A 23,784-nucleotide genomic window follows, 5' to 3' on the forward strand; every position below is an offset into this window, starting at 1 on the left:
AAAGGGATTTTTTGTCCTGTGCCCACATGTTTGCTTCCAAAAGAGGCAGGAGGACTCAGAGAACCAGGGTCTGGTTCTGAGTAAGGGCTGTGGGGCAGAGAGATCATCTTGTCAACTGAGGCCAACACCATGGCACTCAGCAAAGGGATGTCCAAAGAGGATGCAGGAGGGGACTTCGCTGGCGGTCCCGTGGTTAGGACTCCGAGCTTCCACTGCGGGGGCCAGGGGTTCGATCCCTGGGTGGGGAACTAAGATTGCGCGTGTTATGTGGTACGGCCAAGAAAGAAAAAAAATAGAAGGTGCAGGAAATAACGGGAAGAGTGTGGGCTGAGAGCCAGGAAGCCGTTGTGTGTGTGTGTGTGTGTGTGTGTCTGTGTGTGTGTGTGTGTGTGTGTGCGTGCACGCACCTGTTTTGTCCTAGTGTTGAGAAAGACCAAGCATTTAAAGTCATAGGCCGATGGGTCAAAAGTGGAGGTGGGGAAGAAGATATTCCGAAATCTGTACGCACTCGGTGATTTGTTTTACTTTCTGGATCCAATTCCAGAAATTATTTCATGATAGAAAGTCATAAGGTCATACCCAATAAACTCAAGTCCTCTATGGATTTTTCTCCTCTTCAACAGGGGCTGTGTTTGGACTACGGTGTGGTGAAGCAGAAAACAAGAAACAATCCCCTCAACTCCCAAGTCAATAAAATCATCATCAATTCACTGGGACGCATATGTTTATTCTCAGCAAAGAACAAGTTATTAAGGATCTGTGGTGAGTATCAAATTGGGTAAGAGCTTGGCTGACAAGTTCATCTCCTAGAATTTAGAGGAAAAGATGGGAGAAACTACAACCTCTTCTCGCCATCTTTTCCTTCCTAGTCCAACAAGGGTACTCCCTACCTAACAGGTGTGTTTTTCATCAGCCCCATCGTTAATCTATAAGACTGTCCTTTTTCTACCCTTTGCCTGTTTGCCTTGCCTCCAGAGCAAAGTTGAGTATATTCCTTTTAATATATATTTATAAATATATTTTATATAAATATATATATATATATATACACACCATTTTATTGGAGTACAACATATGTTCTGAAAAGTACACAAATTACAAATCGACAGTTTGTTAAAATTTCTCACAGTGACCACATCCAGATAAGCTCTATCCAGATCAAGAAATAAAACATTACCAGCCCCCTAGAAATTCACTTGTATTCCCCGCCGCCCAGTCAGTCTTTCCCAGTGGGAACCAGTATCCTGACTCCCCAGCACCAATGGGCTAATTTTGCCTAATTGAGAATTTTACATAAATGGGACCATAGGATATGTGTTCTCCTGTGTCTGGCTTTTTGTTCAACACTGTGAGATTCATGCATGTTATTGTGACTCTCAGTTGCTTGGTTATTTTTGTTTAATATTTCATGCTATGAATATACTCTAACTGATTTACCCATCCCTCTTTAATGGGCTTTGGAACTGTTGCCAGTTTTTGCCTAGCACAGGTGACATTGCTATGGACACTCTAATACATATCTTCTACAGACATAGATGGGCGTTTCTGTTGCTCCTGTGTCCAGGACCGGGTTGCCGGGTATAGGGTATGCATCTTCTCACCTTTGGCAGGTGCTGCCACTCTTTTATAAAATGGTTGTGCAAAATTATATTCCCACAAGCAGTGTACGAACATTGTAGCCATTCCACATTTTTGTCAGTACTTCAAGTCTTTTTTTATTTGATTTTTAAAAAATATTTTTAATTTTTTTTTTTTTTTTGGTGGCACCGCACGGCTTATGGGATCTTAGTTCCCCAACCAGGGATCAAACCCGTGCCCCCTGCAGTGGAAGCTCAGTCCTAACTACTGGACCGCCAGGGAATTCCCAAATCTTTTTTATTTTGGACTGTCTCATGAACAGTGGTTTTAAAGTGTGTTTCCCCGATAACCAAAGATTTTGAACATATTTTTAGTTTATTGGCTGTTTCAATATCCTCTTTTGTAAAGCACCTGCTCAACTATTTAGACTGGTTTTCTATTACCCTTTCTTTTATTTATTTGCAGGTGTTCTAAACATATTCTCTATTAGTCCTTTGTTGGTTATATGTGTTGAAAATATCTTTTCCCACATTGGCTGGTCTTTTTACTCTCTTAATGGGTCATTTGATGAATGAATTTTAATGTAGTCCAACTGTCAATCATTTCATTTAAGGGTATTGCTTTGGTGTCTTGTTTGAGAAATCTTTGCCTGCTCCAAGGTTATGAAGATGGTTCCCTTTATTGTGTCCTAGAAGCTTTATTGTTTTAGCTTTTCTACTTGAGTCTGTGCTCTATCTGGAATTAGTTTTTGTATATGTTGTGAGGTAGGGGTCAACATTCATAAATCAGTTGGGTATGTACACATACACACACTCATCCACACATATAGGTGGGCCATTTTATACGTTCTCTATGTGCTTATCTTTGTTCCATATGCTGTTAATTACTGTCCCTTTATTTGAAAAATCTTGATAGCTGATAGTGTCAAGATTGTCTTGAATGTTCTTAGCCCTTTTCATTTTATATAAACTTCAGAATTGTCTTATCAGTTTCTATAAAATCACAGCACCTGCTGGGATTTTATCAGTATTATTTTAAATCTGTAAATCAATTTGAAGAAAATTGACATCTCTATAATATTGAGTCTCCTAGTCTATAAACTTATAAACTATACATATATAAACATATATGTATAAATATATATCCCCTCATTTATTTAGGTCTTCTTTAATTTCTCTAATAACATTTTATAGTTTATAGTTGAATTCTCTGAACTCTTTTATTAGATTTATATCTAAGTATTTGATTTTTTATGCTATTATAAGCAGTAGACTTTAAATTTTTTCATTTTCCAACCGTTTGTGGCTAGCATATAAAGACATGATTGATTTCTGTATATTGATCTTATACTCAGTGACCTGGCTAAATTAATGTATTTACTGTGATAATTGTCTGTAAATTCTTTTGGATTTTCTATGTATTGCAATCATGTCATTGGTAAAAAAATGACAACTTAATATTTTTTTTCTCACCCAGTACACTCAAAAATATTTTCTTTCCTCATTGCACTGGCTAGGACCACTAATACAAGGCAGAATAGAAATTCTGACAGTAAACTGTTCCCAAACTCTAGGGAAAAGCTTCTCATATTTTGCTATTAAGTATAAAATTTGCTGTAGATTTATCAGATGAAGGGAGTCTCTTTTTATTCTTCATTTTCTGTAAGTTTTTAATCATAAGAGTATTGAATTTTTTATGTTTTTTTGCATTATTGAGATAATTACATTAATTTTCTCCTGTATTCCATTTATGTGGCAATTTGAGCCTGTCCTTTAATTGTTAAAAGCCTGGTCTGTCTCTGGTTAGCCATCAGTGCTTCAGTGTGACCCTTCAGAGGTCCCAACTAAAAGCCTAGGATATTTATGAGGGCCCCTCCTTTTTGGTGTAACCCGAATTCCAATGATTGTTCCCCAGATTCTGTGAAACCAATGAAAGTTCTCACTCTCATTTGTTATTTTATACAATGCTTTGATTTCTCTTGCCTTTAATCTTATATAAAAAAAGAACTTTATTTTTTTTAGAACAGGTTCAGGTTCACAGCAAAATTAAGGCCAACTTACAGAGACTCCCTGTATATGCCCCCCCCCCCCCACACACACACACATGCACAGCCTCTTCCATCATCAACGTCCCCACCAGAGGCAGAGGATACATTTGTTACAGCTGATGAACCTTCACTGACACACCATAATCACCCCAAATCCATAGTTAACATTAGGGTTCACCCTTGGTGCTGTACATTCAACAGGTTTGAACAAATGTATAATGGCATGCACCCATCATTATAGTATCATACAGAGTATTTGCACTTCCCTAAAAATCCTATGTGCTCTGCCTATTCACCCCTCCCCCACCCCAAGCCCTGGAACCATGCCTTTATCTTTCTGAACATGTCACGTATCTCTTTAGGATAAACTCCCAAATGTGAGATCTGCTGACTCCAAGTACAACTCTCTGGAAAGTCTCAATTTTCTTTAACCAACAGTTTATGGAAGTGCTCTTGGATGGACCACAAGCAAGATTCCAGAACATTCTACTAACAGGACTCCAGAGAACCCAGTGCCTGGGTTAAAGAGTAGGAATTCAGGCTTTAGGGAAATGCTAATTAGCATTGCTCAGAGTCACAGGGATAAGCCAGAGGGATAAGCGGGCCCACCACTTGGGTCAGCATGGTAGAGGGTTAAATAGCAACAGAATGCAGACCGCCCCCTCTTTCCTTTCATCACAAGCTCCTAAAGTCTAGCTGAGATACCTAAAACAGAATAAATTCATTCACAGAATAATCAGTAATCAAATTCAGTTTTGGTGTTTCTGACAGGGCATTTTTTCCTAACTGTTGCAGCGTATTTAATTTTTAGATGGCTGCCTGGACACAAACATTTGAACTTGTGTTGACGGATAATTTAAAAGGAAAATCCAGCTTGGTTAGCAGTAATCAGAATCTCATCAGATTCCTTAATGATGGTTCCTCTTTTCTCAGGCCCTTCCCAGACTCAAGAGAGGTCATCTGCATTTGGACTTCGGCCTCAGTAAGTGATGAGAATCTGAAACTCTCAGTGACTCACGGAGGTAAAATGGGGTCACCTCAGCTGGTATTTTCTGCTGATGACCTTCCATCAGAATCCTTGAGACCCCAGGATTGACTCAGTGGGAACCCCCCCATGTGGTCATATGGAGGTCTCCTAGCCTCATGCTAACCTGGTCTGTGGTTACGGAAAGATCTCTGCCCAGGGAGTCAGATTGTAGGGCAGCCATGTGTGTTGCTCCAATGGGCACCATTTACACATATAGTACAACAGAGCTGTGCAACCTAGTGTAAGACCCTAGAATATGAGTCCTCAACCGAGCTGCTGGGAATTTCTTGTGACCTTCTGGGCATGGAAATACTAACTGCATCAACAGATTGGAGGTGATAAAATGGGCAGAATCTCAACCCAAGCTAGGCACAGTTTGGGGGGAATGGGATAAGGGTTGGAGAAATGCCCAACTGTCAGTAAAGAGGGATTTCCAGCCTGACCAGCTGATATTAACCCTGGAGAAGATGGGACCACACCGACTGCCCATAGGTGTCAAGGCGGTCCAGGTGGAGGTGACAGAGTGTCTTGATAGAGCTCAGGTAATAGCCACCTAGTAGACTGAATGGATGATGAGATCAGGACTCTAGCCAGAGACCACAGCCCAGACCTGATGACACAGTTGACAGAGTCCAAACCTGAAACCCTGGGGGAACCCTTCAAGCAGCATGCAGGCATCAGGGAAAAGGTGGTCCCTGGGCTGTGGGGTAAGGTGGTGCTGACTTTCAGTAGACACCAGGATCCAAGGTACCAGCTCCAGGGCTCCAGGTCAGAGAAGGACCAGCATCCTCTGAGCTCCTGATTCAGGACCTATGTCAGGGCCAGAGCGTAATGGAACCTCAGTGACCTCAGCAGTGGGGAAGGAGCCAGGTGGCTCCTGAGTGAGGAGGGTCCAGAGTATTAGATACTGGAGGCTGTGTTTGGTTGTTCAAATACACATGGAAGACAGGGCTTGCTCAGGTGGACTTCCTGAGTTCTACCTGAAAAGGGAGAAATGTGGTTTCATGAAATATCACTGGTCTCGAAGTCACATGGACTAGATTTGAATGTTGGGCTCAGACCTACTCAAAAAAGTGTATCAATGCCTACCACCAGCCGATGAGGGGGAAAGACACAGAACAGTTAAATACATAAATGCTGCCAACTGGGGACACGGGAGGTTAAGACAGGCTTCCACAGGCCAAGAGATACTGTGCACACATGAGTGTGTGTGTGTGTGTGTACGTGTGCACATGCATGTGTGCATGGTGATGGTGGTTGTGTAGAATTGCGGTGTTCCGGGCAGCGAGTTCATGAGGGACGTTCTGGAGGTCAAGGAGCAGCTCACAGGTGAAGAGGGGAAGTTCAGTCCAGCTGGAGAGAAGAGAAAGAGGGGGGCTGAGTGGAACGGGAAGAGGCTGGAAGGTGGCCAGAGCCGGGTCCTGGAGGGCCTCAGGAGCCTTGTGAAGGAAGCACTTTGGACCCAACTGGTTGGGCCGTGGGGTATCGCGGAAGTGTTTTACATAAGAGAGTCAGATGACCAGACTTGGGTTTTGGAATCCCGCTATTCGAGGTGCGGTCCGAGGGTTAGCCAGCTGGCCATCACCCGGAATATGTTGGAAAGGCAGACTCTCTGACCTCGCCCTGGACCTACTGAATCAGAACCTGCATGTTAACAGGGCCCCCATGACTCGTGTGCACCTCCAAGTCTGAGGGGCCCTGCTCTACCAAGGGCCCACTGGCTGCCCTTGGAGCCTGGGTGTGAGGGCGCCACAGGGGAGCACAGTGGTGCAGTTAGGAAGCTGTACTGGCCATTCAGGGGGAAGATGATGGGGACTTGCACTAAGTCTGTGGCAGGAGGGACGCAGAGAGGTCTACCTCGGGTGGCTCTGAGCACGCCACTCCCCTGTACCCCTCTTCCTCTGCCTCCCCGAGCATCGCAGCTCTTCAAATGGGCCTCCCATCTCCCTCTGGTTCAGAAGGTTTGCCCGGCAGAATCCTGCCCTGCCCCCCCGTGTCTGCTCCCTTCCCCAGCCCCCCACCACGGCAGCTCAGTCTCCCATCCCACCTCACCCACTGAAATGACCACGTTCCACGCTGTTACTGCAGCCAGACTGGTGCATCAGCAGCTCGGCACTGACCCGGAGCTCCCCAGCTCACCGGTCCCCGATGGCTCCCTGTCTCCTTCAAGATCAGGTCTGTGTCTCTCCTGGCATTCAGAACTTTTCAGAGTTGGGCCCATCCTTCTGTTATCGCCACATCTCCCGCTGCACCTGAGCAGGTCCTGCCACCCCACCCAATGCACCACGCGCTAGTCAAGGATACAGGTGGCATCCCACTGCTTTCACATCCTTCCAGAATCCTAAACGTCTTCCCAAGTCTTTCCTAACTCTTCCAACCATGTCAATTCCACACCACATAGGCGGTATTCTCATGATACTTTTCTTTACACTACAGATAGTATTTGTTGTTACATTTTCGGGTCGTCAAGATAGTATGGGTATATTGTCTATATTAGGAAGGTGTTGAAAAGGATAAGGAAGACAGTTAAACTCTCCTGAAAACCAATCACCCAGAGATAATCACTGCTCACACTCTGATGTAACTTCTTCTTGATGACACGCTCTGGAAATGCACCGCTCAGAGCCCACAGCCCAGACTGGCAGCCTCCAGCGGAGCTGGGAAAGTCAGGCCCCAGATGGGACATGCAGAGCCGCTGATTGCATAAAGGGCGCTACATCGTCTGCTCTTAAAGGGCCTCCAGATCACTGTGAGGAAGTGGATAGACCCCAGGGCTCTGGCAAAGGCGACTCAACCCAACTAGAACAGAGCATAGCGATCGTTAATGGCTGGGAAGTTGGGAGGCCGAAGCTGGGCTCCTGGGGTCTGTGGTGTGTGTGTGTGTCCACCCCTGCTTTCCCCAGCTCTGCGTGGCTTCAGGCCCTGATGCCTCCAAACTACAGGCTCTCTGCCCTCTGCTCTCTGCACCAACCCCAGCCAGCGAGCCGCATCCTGCCACTTGGTTCCACAGATACTCTCATTGTTCGGCTCTGTGCCAGGAGATGCTGGAAGACAGAGCAAAGAGCCAATATCTATCCCCTAGGAGCTCACAGCTTAGAGCAGTCATTCTGCCAGGCTCAGACCCTCCATGAGCTTCTGCAAGGCCAAGGTGCCTTAGCCCTGTTTTGAGGGTGAGCCCTGGGCAGCTGGTACCCAGGCAGCCTCTGTCTTCTCCCAGCTCTCCGTGCCTGCATCCGGTTCCTTGATTTGCTCTCCAGTCTTCTCACTGGGGCAGGACCTTGCGCTGACCTCTGTCTGCTTAGCTAGAACTACTAACCTTCTTAGCACCACCTATACCCCCAAGCCAGGGAATTGCAGAGGACCCCGTGAAGGGCAGAGAAAGCTGCTTCCCGGGGAACTTTGGTCGTGCTCGAGATGAAGAGCACCTTCCTTCCATCCTCTCACCTCCGCTGGCACCAGAAACACAGAGAATTCCTCAAACATTGTTCAGGTTCTTTAAGGGCACATGGCAGGGAAGAGAGACATGTCAAAACAAGCTTCTGTAATGTGGCAAGTGTTACAAGAGATACATGGGAGTTAAGGGAGTAGGCTTCTGTATAGACAGTTTAGAAAAGAGCTTTAGAGATGAGGTAACATTTAAGCTGGGTTTTGAAGGAAGAATAGGAGTTTTCCAAGTGAAAAAGGAGGACAGGGCATTTTCAGGTGTGTGCTCCAGAAAGATAGTGTGAAGGATGCACTGGAGTGGGAGCCTGGGGGAGCAAGAACCCTGGCAAAGGAGCCAAAGGATGGTCCAGGCTGGAGATGCACCAAGGCCTGGGAAATGGGCCGCGAAGGAAGCAGCGGGAAACGGCCGATGACCTGGAGCTCCAGAGAAGCGAGACCTCCTGGACTCGAGCAGAGGCTGAGCAAACGCCACCCTGGAAGACTGTGCGGGCAGCCAGAACTTGAAGCAGAGCCAGGGGGCCTGTGGCTCCAGCTCTGAGCCTCCACGTGACAGACGGGGATGCTTAGGTATTGCAAGGCATCTTAGCTGGCGGGAGGGCACTTCGTACATGATCTTAAGAGATTAAGTGCCTCCTTTATTAAGAGCAATGGGGATACCTCTGCCTGCTTGCTGTGACTTTGCTTATCTGAGTCTCCTCTCCTCCCTCAAATGGGACATAACACAGAACCACAATTATTTCTAAAATCCTAACTTGGCTACTTTTCTCTAGGAAACTGGCCCTTGATTCCATTAATTCCTATCCTGGAGAAGCAGTGAGACATCTGATTGGAAGAGAAGTTAAAGGAGAGATAGCTGCTCCCCTTGATTCTTTTATCGTAATCCCATTAAACCCACATTTATCAAGCGCCCATCACGGGCACAGCTTTGAGCAGGGAGCTGCAGACCCCGTGGCGTGGGAACTCCAGCCCCGCGCCCTACAAGAGCTCACAACCTAACGGGAGACAGAAGTAAAGTAACTAATACATAGCTCTGGGGATAGATGGGCTAAGCAGAATGTTGAGGGAAGGCCAGGCAAGGGCAGAGGGAGGGAGGCCTCCCAGGCGGAGAGAAGGGCTCGATCGAAGGCTCGGGGGTGTGGAAGGAGAAGGAACGTTTGAGAAAGAGTAGATATATTGGCGTTACATGGTGTAACTGCCACTACCCCAATACTCTTCGTGAACATTTTCATCAACCTATCATCATTTAATCCTTAGACAAACCCTTGCGTTGGGAACACTGGCTTCATGATACAGGTGGACAGGCTGAGACTCAGAGACACGAGTGGTAAAATCAGCAGCTGATGTTTGTGAAGCACTAAGCATATGTCGTGTATTCTGTTTGCCTGGGCATGTATCACGTTTAATCCGTACAGGAACCTTGTGTATTAGACATTTGTATCCCCATTTTGCAGATGGGAAAACGAGGCTCAGAGAGGTGAGTCCACAGTAGAGCCAGGGCTCTGACCCAGATCCTCCGGCTCCAAAGTCTGTGTCCCTTTCAAAAGCCCACGTTAGAAGGAGCGAGCCTGGGTGGCAGGTCAAGGCAAATGACCAGGGACTTCTGACGCCCCGGGGAGGCTTAGACTTCGTTCGACCTGGAGGTGACCAAGAGCCTTGTTGAAAAGGCATTAAGGGTGGTCAGACGTAACTGGATCACGATGTGGCTTCCAGACCAATGAGCTCCTGCTTCAAGGTCTCATCAACGGTGGAAGTACCCGCCCCCCCCCCCCCCATCTCTCATCCACCCAGCGCTGCGGCTTTCCCAGGCGACTGCTTCACCTTTCCTTGTCTTCTGCCTGCATCCTAGGTGGTTTCAGTGTCCGAGGTGATGAAGCCTCAGATGGTGGAGACTCTCCTTTCCCAGATCCACTCCAGCCACCCCTCCTTCCCTGCCTCTTCTCTCCCCAGAAGGGCTCCCCTTCAGGAATAGCAAACGCCAGGGACTCACGATTCCTGACCACAAATTTATTTCTCCCACCTTTCCACCAGACCCTTCTTCTTTCTCCTTGTCTATCAGCCCCAAGTGGCTAATCAACTCAAATCAAATCCCCACTTTCACGCAGTTTACATTTTAGTGGGGCAAAGAGGCGAGTCTCCGGGTAAGTCCAATATCGAGGATGTTAAATAATGGCATTTAATTGCATGTAAAAGAAAAATTAAATCAGGGAAAGGGGATCTGAAATATGGTGGGGGAGGAAGGTTGACGTTTTAGAGAGGATGTGGCCTCGGGGAGAAGGTGATTTGAGTGAGTCCCTGCGGGGAGTGAGAAGATGAGTCATGAGGATGTCAGGCAGTGGGGCAGCAAATGCAGGGACTTGGAGGTGACAGGCGGGAGTTTCCAGGAACTGCTGGCGGCTGGTGCGGCCAGAGGGGAGAGGAAAAGCGGGGGGGTGGAGAAGGAAAGGCCGGAGACACAGGGCGCCTTGGATTCTGTCGCCCTGGAGGTTCTCTTCTCCCTTTAAGCCTTGGTCCTTTCCTCTGATTTACTCTGATGGGAGCCCTTGGAGGGTTTTGAGCAGAAAGGTGACATGATCTGACTTGCTTTTAAAGAGTCACACTGACTACGATGGAAGACAGACTGGTCAGGCAACGACAAGTTCAGAGCCTACGGCAATGATCCGAGGGCAAGAGAAGGGGGGCTGAGCTTGGGTAGGGGCTGGAGCAGCCGGGGAGGGGAGTGAACAGATTCTGGACACAGTTTGAAAGTAGACTGGAATGAATTTGCTGATGGGCCAGATGGAAGACGGAAGAGCAAGAGAGGCGTCAAGGGTGACACCCAGACGCTCGGGCTGAGCATCTGGAGAAAGGGAGCTAAGAATGGCTGTAGCAGGACCAGCTTCAGGGGACGCAGCAGGGGCTCAGTTTGGGAAGTATCTGGTGTAAGATGATCATTAGTCACGCTGGGTGCTCTTGATTCGTCCCTATGACTTCTTCCGATACCCAGGCCAGAACTCTGTCTCACTCCGCGTACCAAGGCCCTATACGCTGTTCCCTCTGCATAAAATGCCCTTTCGTCCCATTCACCCTCCAGCAGCCAGCTCCAAGGCCGGTTCCTCAGCCAGGCAGTGAATCCTCTCCAGCTGCCCCAGCCAGTTAAATTCCACCATCTCGGACAGCATTTCATTCACACTGCAAAGCACCTACCTCATTGTTGGGTAAGTGCTCTCTGTGCCTGTTTGTCTCCCCTGAGACTCTGAGCCCCCGCAGGGAGCTGGGCCTCATGGATCTCTGGCTGCTCAGCACGGGGCAGAGGTCAGGAATGGGTACTTCAGAGGCAGACACATCCGGGTTGGAGCCCAAGATCTGCTGCTACTTAGTAGCTGTGGCCCTGAAGCAATGCGCTCCGCTGCCCTGACCCTTGGTTTTCCCATCTGTAAAATGGAGATGATAATAGTAGCTTTATCCAGGGTCGTTCTAGGAATAAGTGAATTAATATGTGTAAAGTGCTTGGTACCGGGCTTGGCAGATTCTATTCCTTTCGTAAATGCTAAACTAATGATGATGGTGATGATGATGATGTGTATTCTTTTAGGCAGTTTCTCTAGAGGCCAGTTTGGGGGGGTGGATGGAGGGTACGGGAGCTCGGTGAGGAAGGATGCTGAGTGACCCTCCAGGTGAAAGTGGTGAGGCCAGAACTGGGGCAGGGGTCGGGCAGATGGCATGAGGAGCTGTTCTTGGGGTAGAATGAGCAGGACGAGGTGACATTGGTCCTGGGCGGTTGAGGAAGGGAGGAATCATAGACGATCCAGCCCTGAGCTCTTTCCAGGCCAGCTTTACAGTTTTAAACAGCTGTGCTTTCTCATTTGGTCCAAGTCACTTAGTGTTGAGATTTCCCCGCCACGGGCTGCTGGAGGCCTGACCTTTCAGCGGTATTTACAGTATTGACCAGCTAATTTTAGACACCCACATCAGTGGGATAACGGGGGAAAGGCATCCTGGCCAGAGCTGCTGCAACGAAGCAAGTGTTTATTGGGTGCCTGCTTCGGGTCCGGCCAGGGTGCCGACGCTGTGGGTTTAAGTAGCCAACCCAGTTCTGCATGGGGAGGTGGCCACGCCTCTAATTGGCTTTGGGGATAAAGATGTGGTTGAGCACGGAGACAGGCTATTTACTGCACAGTGGGAAGCATCGATTTCTATTTGCATGATCAAAACCCAGCGCGGTGCTCAGGGGAAATTGCGGCTGGCAGGGAACTGCGGAGCTGGCAGGGACAGCCACTGGGCTGGGCTGGCCAGGGAACTGCTTGGCTTTGAGTGTTTGCAGAACCTCCTAATTAAAGGACAGGCTCACAGAAAAACAAGTCGAGTGATGTTTAGGAATTGGAATATGGACTGCTTCAAATCTTCGTGTTGAAAATTAATCCCTTTTCTGGCTCTAAGACAATGTACATTGGTATTTTCCTAGATGAATGTGGCTTTACCACTATTAACCACTTGGGCTCTCCAGAGTTCAAATGCACGTCCTGGAGTAAGTTTGGCATATATGTGGCAAATGTCTGCCAGCTACTATCCCGTTCCCAGGACAGACATCACTAATCAATCAAAACACGGTTCCCACCGAGGCTAAACAAAGCTTTAGAATTGGACAGCACTCCAGGCAGCCACTACCAACTGGATCAAACTGAAACATAAAATAAAATCTACTTGCCATCCTTACAATGTCAGGTGTGCACTATAAGCCTCTTAGGTGTGGCTTACAGGACGGGTAGATCATCTTTAAAGTAAGCTTGCGAGACCAAAACCATTGTCTCAAAATCCATTATGTTGCTAGGGTGGGCCCAATACAAGAGTGGGCAAAACCACAGCCAGAGAACCAGAGAGACTCCAGTTTGGTTTGTCCTTTCAGCTCTTTTGTGTAGTCTCTCTTGGCTTAACCAAGTGAGTGACCAAACCTCTACTTGACCACCTCCAGTGATGGGGAACTCACTATCTTACAAGGCAGCCTAAACTTTTTTTTTTTTTGGCGGGGGGGTCTCCTGTAAGCAGTGTAGGCTACGGAATCAGCTGGTCCTGATTCTGCATCCTGGTTTATCGTGTTATAACTGTGCGACTTTCAGCGAGTCACATTGTCTCTTGTGTCTAAGCATGGGGAAATCACGCCTGGTTTAGGAAGGTGTGAAATGTAACCGAACGCAGGCTAAATAACGACCTGCAGAGTGCCTCGTATGTGACTTGTGCACAAAGCATGTAGGTTCTTTTCATTTTTAAATTGTGCCAAAATCTGCCTTATTAAAGCTTCCTCCACTGGTTCCTTGGGGATCCCAGAGTACATCCGCCTCCTCCTCCCATGACAGCCTGGCAGATGTTTAAAGACATTTGACGACAGACTGTCACATCTCCAGTTCCTTCAACATTTTCAGAAATCTTCTATCTAATGCTCACTTCCTCTGGACTTGCTCTTAGCGTGTGGCCCTAACTCTTGAGTTAGCGCTGACCACCGCTGGGCAGGCGGGACCCTAATCTCCCTCACTCTGCACCATACTTATTCATTCATTCATTCATTCATACATTCATTCACATATTTGTTCTCTTAACAGATACTTCACTGAGTGCCTGCCAGGTATCAGGCACTTTGCTAGGAGCAAAGGACACAGTGGATGAACCCGACAATAGACAGGACCCTGGCCTTCACTTATTCATTCATGCATTGCTTTGTTAATTCACTGACTCAGCAAATCTTTGTGTCAATCACCCTGCCCAAAGTTGCAGGTGCAACAGAAAACGAGACGGATGTGGTCCCTACCTTTCATTCGTTCACCCACTTCATGATTATTTGTTAATTTATTGAGCATCTCATATGTGCAAGGCAGACATGAAGACAGATAAAATAAGGAGGAAGTACTGGGATAAGTGCTATGAAGATAAGAGTGTTCGCTGAGCACACGCGACCTTTCTTTACCTCCTTGCACGCTGACTCATCTGATGGGTGAACTTGGGAAGATTAACGAGGCAACCTGCTTTAAACTTTTACTCTTGGGGTCAAGTCAGACTTCAGAGGGCAAAAGTTCTCCTCTGATTACAATGGCCATAATCCAGAACACATATGATACCAAATACTGGTGAGGGCGCGGAGCTCGTTCATTGCTGGTGGGGAGGCAACATGGTGCAGCCGCTTTGGAAGGCAGTTTGGTGGTTTCCTACAAAACTAAACATACACTTAACATCTGATCTAACATTGTACTCATTGGTATTTACCCATAGGAGCTGACAATTTATATCTACACAAAAACCTGCACATGGATGCTTATAGCCACTTTATTCATAAATGCCAAAACCTAGAAGCATCCTTCAGTAGGTGACTGTATAAATCAACTGTGGTACCTCCAGACAACGGAATATTATTCAGGACAAAAAAGAAATGATGTAATGTAGTGACTATAGTTAAAAATACTGTATTGCATATAGGAAAGTTGCTAAGCAAGTAGATCTTAAAAGCTCTCGTCACAAGGAAAAAAATTTTGTGACTATGTATAGTGACCAATGTTAACTAGACTTACTGTAGTGATCATTTCACAATATGTACAATTATCAAATCGTTATGTTGTACACATGAAATGAACATAATCTTAGATGTCCATTATACCTCAATTTTTTAAAAAGCAGTTTACACAACCAGAAGAAAAAAGGAAAAGAAAAGAAATGAGCTTTCAAGTCATGGAAGGACATAGAGGAACCTTAAATGCATATGACTAAGTGAAAGAAGCCAATCTGAAAAGGCTACTTACTGTATGATTCCAACTATATGACATTCCGGAAAGGGCAAAACTATGGAGATAGTAAAAAAATCAGTGGTTGCCAGGGGTTGGGGGAAAGCGGGAAGTGAGTAAATGGAACCTGGAGGATTGTTTAGGATAGTGAAACTACTCTTATGATACTATAATGGTGGAAACATGTCATTATACATTTGTCCAAACCCATAGAATGTACAATACCAAGAGTGAACCCTAATATAAACGATGGACTCTGGGAGGTAATAATGCTGTGTCAGCGCACGTTCCGGCCACTCTGATAGGGCACGTTGAGGGTGGCGGAGGTTATGCATACGGAGGGGCAGGGAGTGTCAGAAAGCTCTCTGGGCCTGCTGTTCAATTATGCTGTGAACCTAACACTCCTCTAAAAATTAAAGTCTATTTTTCTTTAAAAAAAAAAAAGCTCTCCTCTGCTCCTCCAAGACCTAAGCCTCACTTGGGCAGGACCGTCCATGCGGGACGCCTGCTGTAGTCTGACACTGTCTGAGTCTGGGTGGACACAGCTGCCAGATTTGGGAGTTTAGTACCAGCAAGCCACTTGCCTAACTGGCCTAAAGCCACATTTTCTACCTCACCTTTAGCAGTAGTAAACCTGATACTTTGGCCCTCTGTCTTTACTTTTTATTTTATTTCTCAGTTTGTTCAAAACCTGGAGGGGTACCATTTATTAGGGGTCCCCTCAAAGATTCTCAATATTTGGTGCAATGGGGAATTATTTTTTAAAAAGACCGGAATTCAGGGACTTCCCTGGTGGTGCTGTGGTTAAGAATCCGCCTGCCAATGCAGGGGACATGGGTTCGAGGCCTGGTCAGGGAAGATCCCACATGCCGCGGAGCAACTAAGCCCGTGCGCCACAGCTACTGAGCCGGCACTCTAGAGCCCGTGAGCCACAACTACTGAAGCCCACGCACCTAGAGCCCGTGCTCCGCAACAAGAGAAGCCACCGCAATGAGAAGCCCGTGCACCGCAACAAGGAGTAGCCCCTGCTCGCCGTAACTAGAGAAAGCCCGCATGCAACAATGAAGACCCAATGCAACCAAAAGTAAATGAATAAAAAATAATTTATAAAAAAAAGAGAATGGAATTCAGAAAGCCAAATACATACATAGAATGGGTTTGGGGCAGCCAGAGCCTGCTGTGACCTTCGGCTTCTGTGTATGGACAGGACATGTTGACCTTGGTGGTTTCTAGAAGCTTAGATTCGGCCAAATGGGTTTGTCTGTTTGTTTGTTTGCTTTACAGTTGTGTGGTATCTGTTAACAGTTCTGGGGTGGGCAGGAAGGATGTGTCCCAGGCCAAGTGGCGTATTGGCTTTGGAGGGTGACCTGATGCACTGGAGGCTCCGGGCCCCCTCTGAGAACTGGCACCACTACTCCCTACCTAAGTTTTGAACAAGGTGAGCCAGCAAAGAATAAAGATGGAGGCCCACAAATCTGTTCTCACTCCTGCGTCCGCCAGGCTGAAGGGTATGACTTCCGGTCTGCTGGCTGGACCGAGGCTGGCCGTCCCCCCCTGCAGGGGGAAAGCAGCACAGTCCCACCCGCTGGGGCCAGCTCACTCCCAAGAGGACGAAGAGACAAAGAAAGACCAGAGGGGGTTCTGAAAAAGTCTTGCACATGGACACCAGCCATTCCCATCTGACACCGTTCTTCGAGATGGGGACCCAGGAAGGGGAGCGTGAAGCTGGATTCGTAGAAGGAGCGTATATTTCACTCTGTGAAAGCTGTGAATTCAACGGTCAGCATGTGGGTTTGCTCAGCCTGGGGACCCCTGCATAGGCACATTCTTTTCTTTCCTCCGCATCCTCACCAGGCAGGAGTCGGCAAGGGTCAGGGGATGCCCAGTCCGGAGACACCTTAGGTACTGGGATTCGCTGATCGACACACCCTGAGCTCACGGGCTCACTGGCCGTGGAGCAGATTCTCTGTGATTTGCTTTGATATTAAGACCCAAGTGAATAATTCAGCAGCATTTCTGCTCTTCCAGCACATTCGAATGTGGCAATTAGCGAAGGTTCTGCTGGGATTGCCTCGTTTCCAGTGTTCCCTGACCTCTCACCCCTGTGAATGTAATTCTGCTCCTTTAATAATTTCTGGGAGTATAGAATCTGTTGAGCAAGAAGCTTCCCTCCTGCAGAAATCACCTTGGATCCTGAAGCCGCACGCTGCATATTCAAGAAGACCAAGCCCTGCTTTGCTTCCGGTGCAAGCGGGAGAAGGCTGCAGGCGTTGCTCTGGATGCAGGCTGGGGAACCAGGCAAAGCCCTGCCTGGATGTGTGGGGCTGGAGGGCAGGCTCTCCAGCGCCCCTCGGATGAATTGCCTGCCCCCGATGCTTTTGGTTCTAGGACAGGCTCCTTTACTAAGTCCCTGCAGGGCGCAGAATAGCTGTGAGAGTGCATGGTGTTCGAGGTTGGAAATGCTAGCCTCTCCCCTACCATCCGCGCCCTCCTTTACTCAACAACAATTTAGGCTCCAGGCACCAGACCGGAGGAGAGGCAAAGCTGAGAAACACATGGCCTTTACGGATCCTTTATGGCCCTTTCAGGAAAGATAGACATGTGTGGTAGAGAGGTGTGAAAGGATTAGACCACTCTGGAGTGTAAAATCATCCCGTAGTTTGGGCTTCACTGACTGGGGCTGCGTCCGCAGAACTGTGAAACTGAGTCAGGAACGGCCCGGCCTTCCCATGGCTAGAACCATGGACAGTTTAGATGCTGTCAGGTAATACTTTTCTACCTTATGGCTAAGTTGAGGAAGATGCTGGTCTGCAGAGAGAGGGAAAGAGAGAGACAGAGAGGGAGAGAGAGATAGGAGTGAGGCCAGTACTGAGATAAAAGCAGAAGTAAAATGGGGAAAGTGGGTCCTTGGTATGTTTTCAAGTTTATATTCCAGGACTTCCCGAGGCTTAGCTACATTCTTGCCCTTGGGGTTCTGTGAGACACCCCCATATACTTACAACCAGCCCGTCTTTTTGCCTGAGCTAGCTTAAGTCCGTTCCTGACGCTTGCAAACCGAAGTGTTTGTAAACTATTATGACAGATGGCGATCTATTGGCATACTGGTCCTACGGAAGAGAAGAGGCTGCAGGAGCTTGGACAAAGGGACGGACATCTCACGCTAGGTGAAGGAGTCAGGCCAGCCAAGGAGGGCTTCATGAGAGGATCAATATTCAATCGTAGTCACAAAGTGATGAACACTGGGCCAGACACTCTTTTTTTTTTTTTTTTTTTTTTGCGGTACGCGGGCCTCTCACTGTCGCGGCCTCTCCCGTTGCGGAGCACAGGCTCCGGACGCGCAGGCGCAGCGGCCATGGCTCACGGGCCCAGCTACTCCGCGGCACGTGGGAACTTCCCGGACCGGGGCACGAACCCGCGTCCCCTGCATCGGCAGGCGGACTCTCAACCACTGCACCACCAGGGAAGCCCCAGGGAAGCCCCCCGGACGCTCTTCTAAGTGCTCCGTGATTATCTCTAAGTTAGTTCTTGCAGCAACCTGGGAAGTAGGGACAATGGAGATCCCATTTTTCGGAGGGAAAACTAAGCCTCGGAGAAGCTAAGTTGCTTGCCCTGGGTTGTGTAACCCAGAAGTGGTGGAACTGAGATTTGTACCCTGGTCTCTGGCTTCGTTAAGCCGCTGGGCTGGGCTGCCTCTGATACCCAAGGCATCCGTGCCCAAGGTTAATCCCATGGTCAAGGGCCAGGCAGAGCTGAGCTGAAGACCGATGCCTCCGGTAGAGAAAACAGCTTGTACAGAAACAGGTAGAGAGGAGTGGGAGAGTGTGGTGAGTCTGGGTATGATCTGCTACGTGATTTGCAAGGCCCAGCGCAGAATGAGAATATGGGAGCTCCTCGCTCGAAAATTATTAAGAATTTCAAGATGACAACAGCAAAGCCTTAAAGCAGATGCAGCCCTTCTGGATGCTGCGCCGTGTGTGCCTACACAGGCCACTCGCTCACCTAGAATTTCCTGCCTGGGGTTCAAAAGGGAGCAGGGTGTGTATAGTGGTGTCAGATGTGGGCAGGGTGGGCCTTTTGTGCAAGACTAGAAGCTTTGGATTTAATCCTGTAAGGGTTGGGGCCCCAGTGCAAGATTTTGAGAAACCAGTGATTCCAGCTAAGTTTATGCTTACACCTAGCAGATCACCAATGGTGCTGGAAATCATCATTTCTATAGGTAATTGTGACAGGGGTTTTCTTAACATAGCCTGCTTGGGACCTCTTGACTATCTGAGAGGATCTGGCCAAGGAAGTTCAGAGGCCAAGGTGGGAAAATACTCATCTAGGGGATGTCAAATCCATTAACACAGTATTTTTTTTCTCAGCTGGAGGAAAATATTTAAATAGAAGTCATTAGTGAGCATTAGTGGCTTCGTTAGGCGAAGCCAAAAACACCTAATAAGTCAAAATTGCTTTTCCCAAAAATGCAACGTATTGAAGTTTCTCAACCCACGCTCCCCCCCCCTTTCTGAAGTGCTCAATTAGGATGAAAAAAAATCCATAGCTCTCCCTGGGTTGAAACTGCTGAAAGGCTGGAGTGCTTTCTGGTTAAGCATTGTCCAGCCACAGTGATACAAATCAGCCCTTTAAGATAATTCATATCGCGGAGAGGACTTCGGAAATGGGTCCACTTGGAGCTGAGAGCATCATAAATAAGCTGGGTTGGGTGGCTGTGCCGGCTGTGCTGGCTGCAGTGGGAACTGTGGGCTGGTCTCTCAGCCCCACCTGGTCCACGTGGACCCCTCCCATCGTCCTTGTGGGGAACCGAGCTTCAGGGAAGGATGGGAACTCATCCACGGTCCCGCTAAAGGGCAATGGCAGAGCCAGTCCCAGGGCCGTGCCTCCTGACTCCCTAGTGTGCTCATTCGTCTCTCACTGGGCGCTGCACTGTCTGCTGCCAGAGGGTCAGGAGCTGCCAGTGAGGGGGAGGGACGGTCCGGTACGGGAGGACCCAGACACACTGTGGAAAGAACCAAGTATCAGCGTTATGATAAAAATGAACGCACGCACACAAAAGCGTTTGTGTGTGTGCGTGCATGTGCATCTGTGTGTATGCATGGACTTGTGTGTGCGTGTGTTGCTGTGCCCACACGTGTTCATGTGTGCAGGTGTGCATTGTTTGCAGGTGTGCGTGTATCTGTGTTTGCACCTGTGTGCACGGATACGTGTGTGTGTGATGCTTGTTTGTGCACACGTGTATCCATGTGGGGACTGGGGACACCTAACCCCACCTGGGGGAGTCAGAAAATTTAATGCAGGGGCTGAAGGTCAAGTTTGGGGTGAATGCTGGCAAAATGTGGATGGCACGTTTGGCCGGGTCAGGACCGGACTGGTAAAGGAGTTCCAACCTGATCTTGCAGAGCCTTGAAGGATCCTGAGGAGGAGAGTGACTTGGCCAGATTTGCATTTTAGAGACTGTAAATGCCTGCGTGTAAGATGCGATCATTTTTCTCCAGTATTTCCCTCAGAAAAGATTCCTTCCAAAGTCTGTCATGTAACAAACAGGACACTGTCTAGATTGTTTCAAAAAGCAGGGCTGGGCTTCCCTGGTGGCACAGTGGTTGGGAGTCGGCCTGCCGAAGCAGGGGACACGGGTTCGTGCCCCGGTCCGGGAAGATGCCACGTGCCGCAGAGCAGCTGGGCCCGTGAGCTGTGGCCGCTGCGCCTGCGCGTCCGGAGTCTGTGCTCCGCAACGGGAGAGGCCACAGCGGTGAGAGGCCCGCGTACCGCAAAAAAAAAAAAAAAAAGAAAAAGAAAAAAAAAAGCAGGGCTGTTTGGGGAAAGACGTGGTAGCTGGAAACCCCTCAGTCTGTCTGTACAAATAAAAAAAGACAAAGACATTGAACACAGATGGAGTAATTAATTATTCCTGGGAGTCTGGCTCCAGAATTGTTGGATGTTATCGTAAGCAAACTTTTCAAGGGTTATCTTTATTTTATTTTTGCCCCTGCTGCATGGCTTGCGGGATCTCAGTTCCTCAACCAGGGATTGAACCTGGGCCATTGCAGTGAAAGCCTGGAATCCTAACCCCTAGACCACCAGGGAACTCCCATGGAGGTTACCTTTAAAAAGTACCAAGGAAGGTCGTTTCTTTTGAGCAGACAGTCCTAATGATGGGTAAAGATAAGCCCCCCAGCTTGTGGCTGGGTGTGGAGGAGCCAGATCTGTCTTTATAAGAGATGGTTCTGGGCCAGGGCTGGGCTGTGGCTGGACACAGGGGTCCAGGGTCTGGGGCAGGAAGGCCGGTTTGAGGGAAGGGTAGGGTAGCATGGGGTGCGGCCAGGCCTCAGCTTGGCTCAGGTGGCTCCTTCAGGGACAGGGGTGTCTCTAAGTGCCGCATTTGCTCAGCACCGCCTGCATCTGCCTGGAAATCGAGGTGACAGAGACTTAGTGACTCCTGGCATTTGCTGTCACTTGCCATTTCCCTGCCCCTCAGAGTCTGCTCAGGACTGGGTGGAAGTTGCTCAGAGACCCTGACGCACACCTGAGCCCTGTCATCTCTCAGGTGGACAGGGAGGGGGCTCCAGGAGGGGCACAGGGGCCACAAGCCGGGCCTTTGCTCGCTGGGAAGGTGCTGAACCGGCTTCCTCACCTGGGGACTCTAAGGGGAGTAGGTGGCCACGGCTATTTGTCTTAGACTCGGCCTGAGATGCTGAGGGTCAAACTCATACATACAGAAACAGGAAGATCCCTCTCACGCCCCCACCCCCCCGCGCGCCATTGGTTGCCATGGTAACAGGCAGGCCTGGGGATGATGGTCAGGATGGTCAGTACCCACTATTCCCCTCCCTTCCCCGCACCACTGGTTCTACCCATGGGTGGAAAACTTTCTTTGGCTCTCCCTTACCTAGCTCCAGGATAAAGGCCAAATCCCTCAGGCTTTCCTAATACACTTCTAGCCTCCTGCCCCCCCCCCGCCCCCACTGCTTGCCAACTACAGAGAATTTCTCACCTTCCCCTGAGCACCCCAGGTATGTTTGCTGCCCTAGTCTCTGCGGACTCTCACGGGCCCCTCCTCATCCTAAAGTATCTTTCCCCTCCATCCACCAACCTTTCTTCTTTGAAGTCTTCTCAATCTCTACTCCCATTCCCCCAAAGCGTATTCCTTGCTCTCCTGAGCTGCCCAGACTGGTGAAAGCTGGGTTGGCGGGGCCCGTGTGAATTAGACAGACAGTCTCCGAATCCCCAGGTCCCCACCAGCACCCAGCCCTCACCCACCATCTCCCAGCGCTCTACCCCTCCCCCAGGCACCAGTGCATGCCCCAGCCTCAGGCACAATCCCTGCAGGGGTGGACAAAGCAGGAATGGAGAGGGAGCTCGCAGCTTCATTCACTGTTCTCATCTTTCCCAAGCCCCGCCCCGTGACAGCCACCGTCCTAGTCCTGGGGAAACAGTCTTCATGAACTCTAGAATGACCTCTGCCTTCGGGTTTCAAAGTCTAGTCTCAGAAGCAGACATTAACCCAATAGGTACCCCAAAGAAAATATAACTGCAAATTGTGAGAACACATCGGGAGGAAAAGAAATAATTAACTTCGTGCATGTAAGGTGGGAAGTGCAGTCCTGAGGCCCCCCCCCCCACCGCCGCAGCACCGTATCTCCTCTCATTCTCATTCTCTCCATTTTTCAGATGAGAAAACTGAGGCTCCGAGAGGTGAAGGGTGCTGCTCAAGGACACACAGTCACGTGATTAGTGGATGGCAGTCTGTCTGCTCTGATGAACTTCCAGAGAAGAGTGAGTTTCTTGATCCAGTGCATTTCGCTCCTTCATAGCACCTCTATCCCTCGGCTCCCCTCAGGGAACACGCCTAAAAGGAAGCAGAGGAACTAGATGAAACATGGGGGACACTTTACTCATCCAAGTGACTTTGCTCCTCTCCCACGTGTGTCCTGTAATAGAATAGATTTCTCCTGAGGTTGAGCCCACATGCTTGGGGCACCTGGCCCTGGGGTACATGCAGAGCAGGGCTGAGAATTCCTTTCCTCTGCAGCTCTTTTCTCTCCTTCTCCGGAGAGGATCCCTTGATACAGCTCAAGAACCTCTAAAAGAATAACGTCTCTCCCTCCGTCCCTCCTTCCCTCCCTCCCATGATCCCCTGGGCTCTGGCAATGACATTGGCCATGTCCTCTGTTAGGAACAACTCAGCAAGCATCCTTTCCATAGCATTCCTTCACAATCTGAGATGGAGGACAGGCATGTGTGTGTCGGCCTCGGGATGGCTGTGCAAGGGAAGGAGGCCAGAGGCTGTCCCTGTGTGCCTCACGGGTGGCAGGGTGGGGCATGGACAGGTGGGTGGACATGAGTGACCAAGTTAGAGCCCACTGGAATGGGTCCCTTTGAGGCCAACCAGATCTGAGCTCCAGCTCAGGTTTTCCACTTTCTGGGTGTGTGATTTGGGCTCAGTCACTTCCCTCTTCTGAGCCTCAGTGTTCTCATCTGTAAAATGGAACTAAAACAGTACAGACTTCATAAAGTTGTGAAGATTACTTAAATTAACAATCGTAAAATGCCTAGCATAGGACCCAGCAAACCACGGATTCTTCCTAAGGGACAGCACCTTCTCCTGCCATGCTCCCCTGGGGCAGACACGTGGTAACATAAGGACTTTCTGGGGCAGTAAAGCTCTGAACAGTTCTACACCCCCCCACACACACACACATATATACACACACGCTTTTTCCCCCTACTTGGCTCCTGTGTTTCCCCATCCTGGCTTTGATCCCAAGCACAAAACTGTGGGAACACTGATGCGGGTAGGAGATTACATTTGGACATGAAATCTGGGAAGACGTCAGGGAAGAGGGAGAGTTTGTCCCAGGCCCTGAAAGAGTGACAGATTGTGAGGCGAGGGGCATTCCAGGCAAAGGAAACAGAGTGGGCAAACTCCAGAGACGACGCAGGCTGAT

The 23,784-nt window shown here is 48.8% G+C and overlaps 1 long non-coding RNA gene across 1 annotated transcript in view; it reads left to right on the top strand.

Moving 5' to 3' along the window:
- The window catches only part of LOC136793256 (uncharacterized), a 95,574-nt gene extending 72,968 nt beyond the window's left edge, over nucleotides 1-22,606 (top strand). The window contains exons 3-5 of the long non-coding RNA XR_010838294.1: nucleotides 624-762; nucleotides 4,559-4,607; nucleotides 22,508-22,606. This is a non-coding gene — a long non-coding RNA (uncharacterized lncRNA). The remainder of the gene's footprint in view (nucleotides 1-623; nucleotides 763-4,558; nucleotides 4,608-22,507) is intronic.
- Nucleotides 22,607-23,784: the final 1,178 nt, after the last annotated feature.

Source organism: Kogia breviceps, chromosome 19, assembly GCF_026419965.1.
Source record: "Kogia breviceps isolate mKogBre1 chromosome 19, mKogBre1 haplotype 1, whole genome shotgun sequence".
Taxonomy (NCBI): Eukaryota; Metazoa; Chordata; class Mammalia; order Artiodactyla; family Physeteridae; genus Kogia; species Kogia breviceps.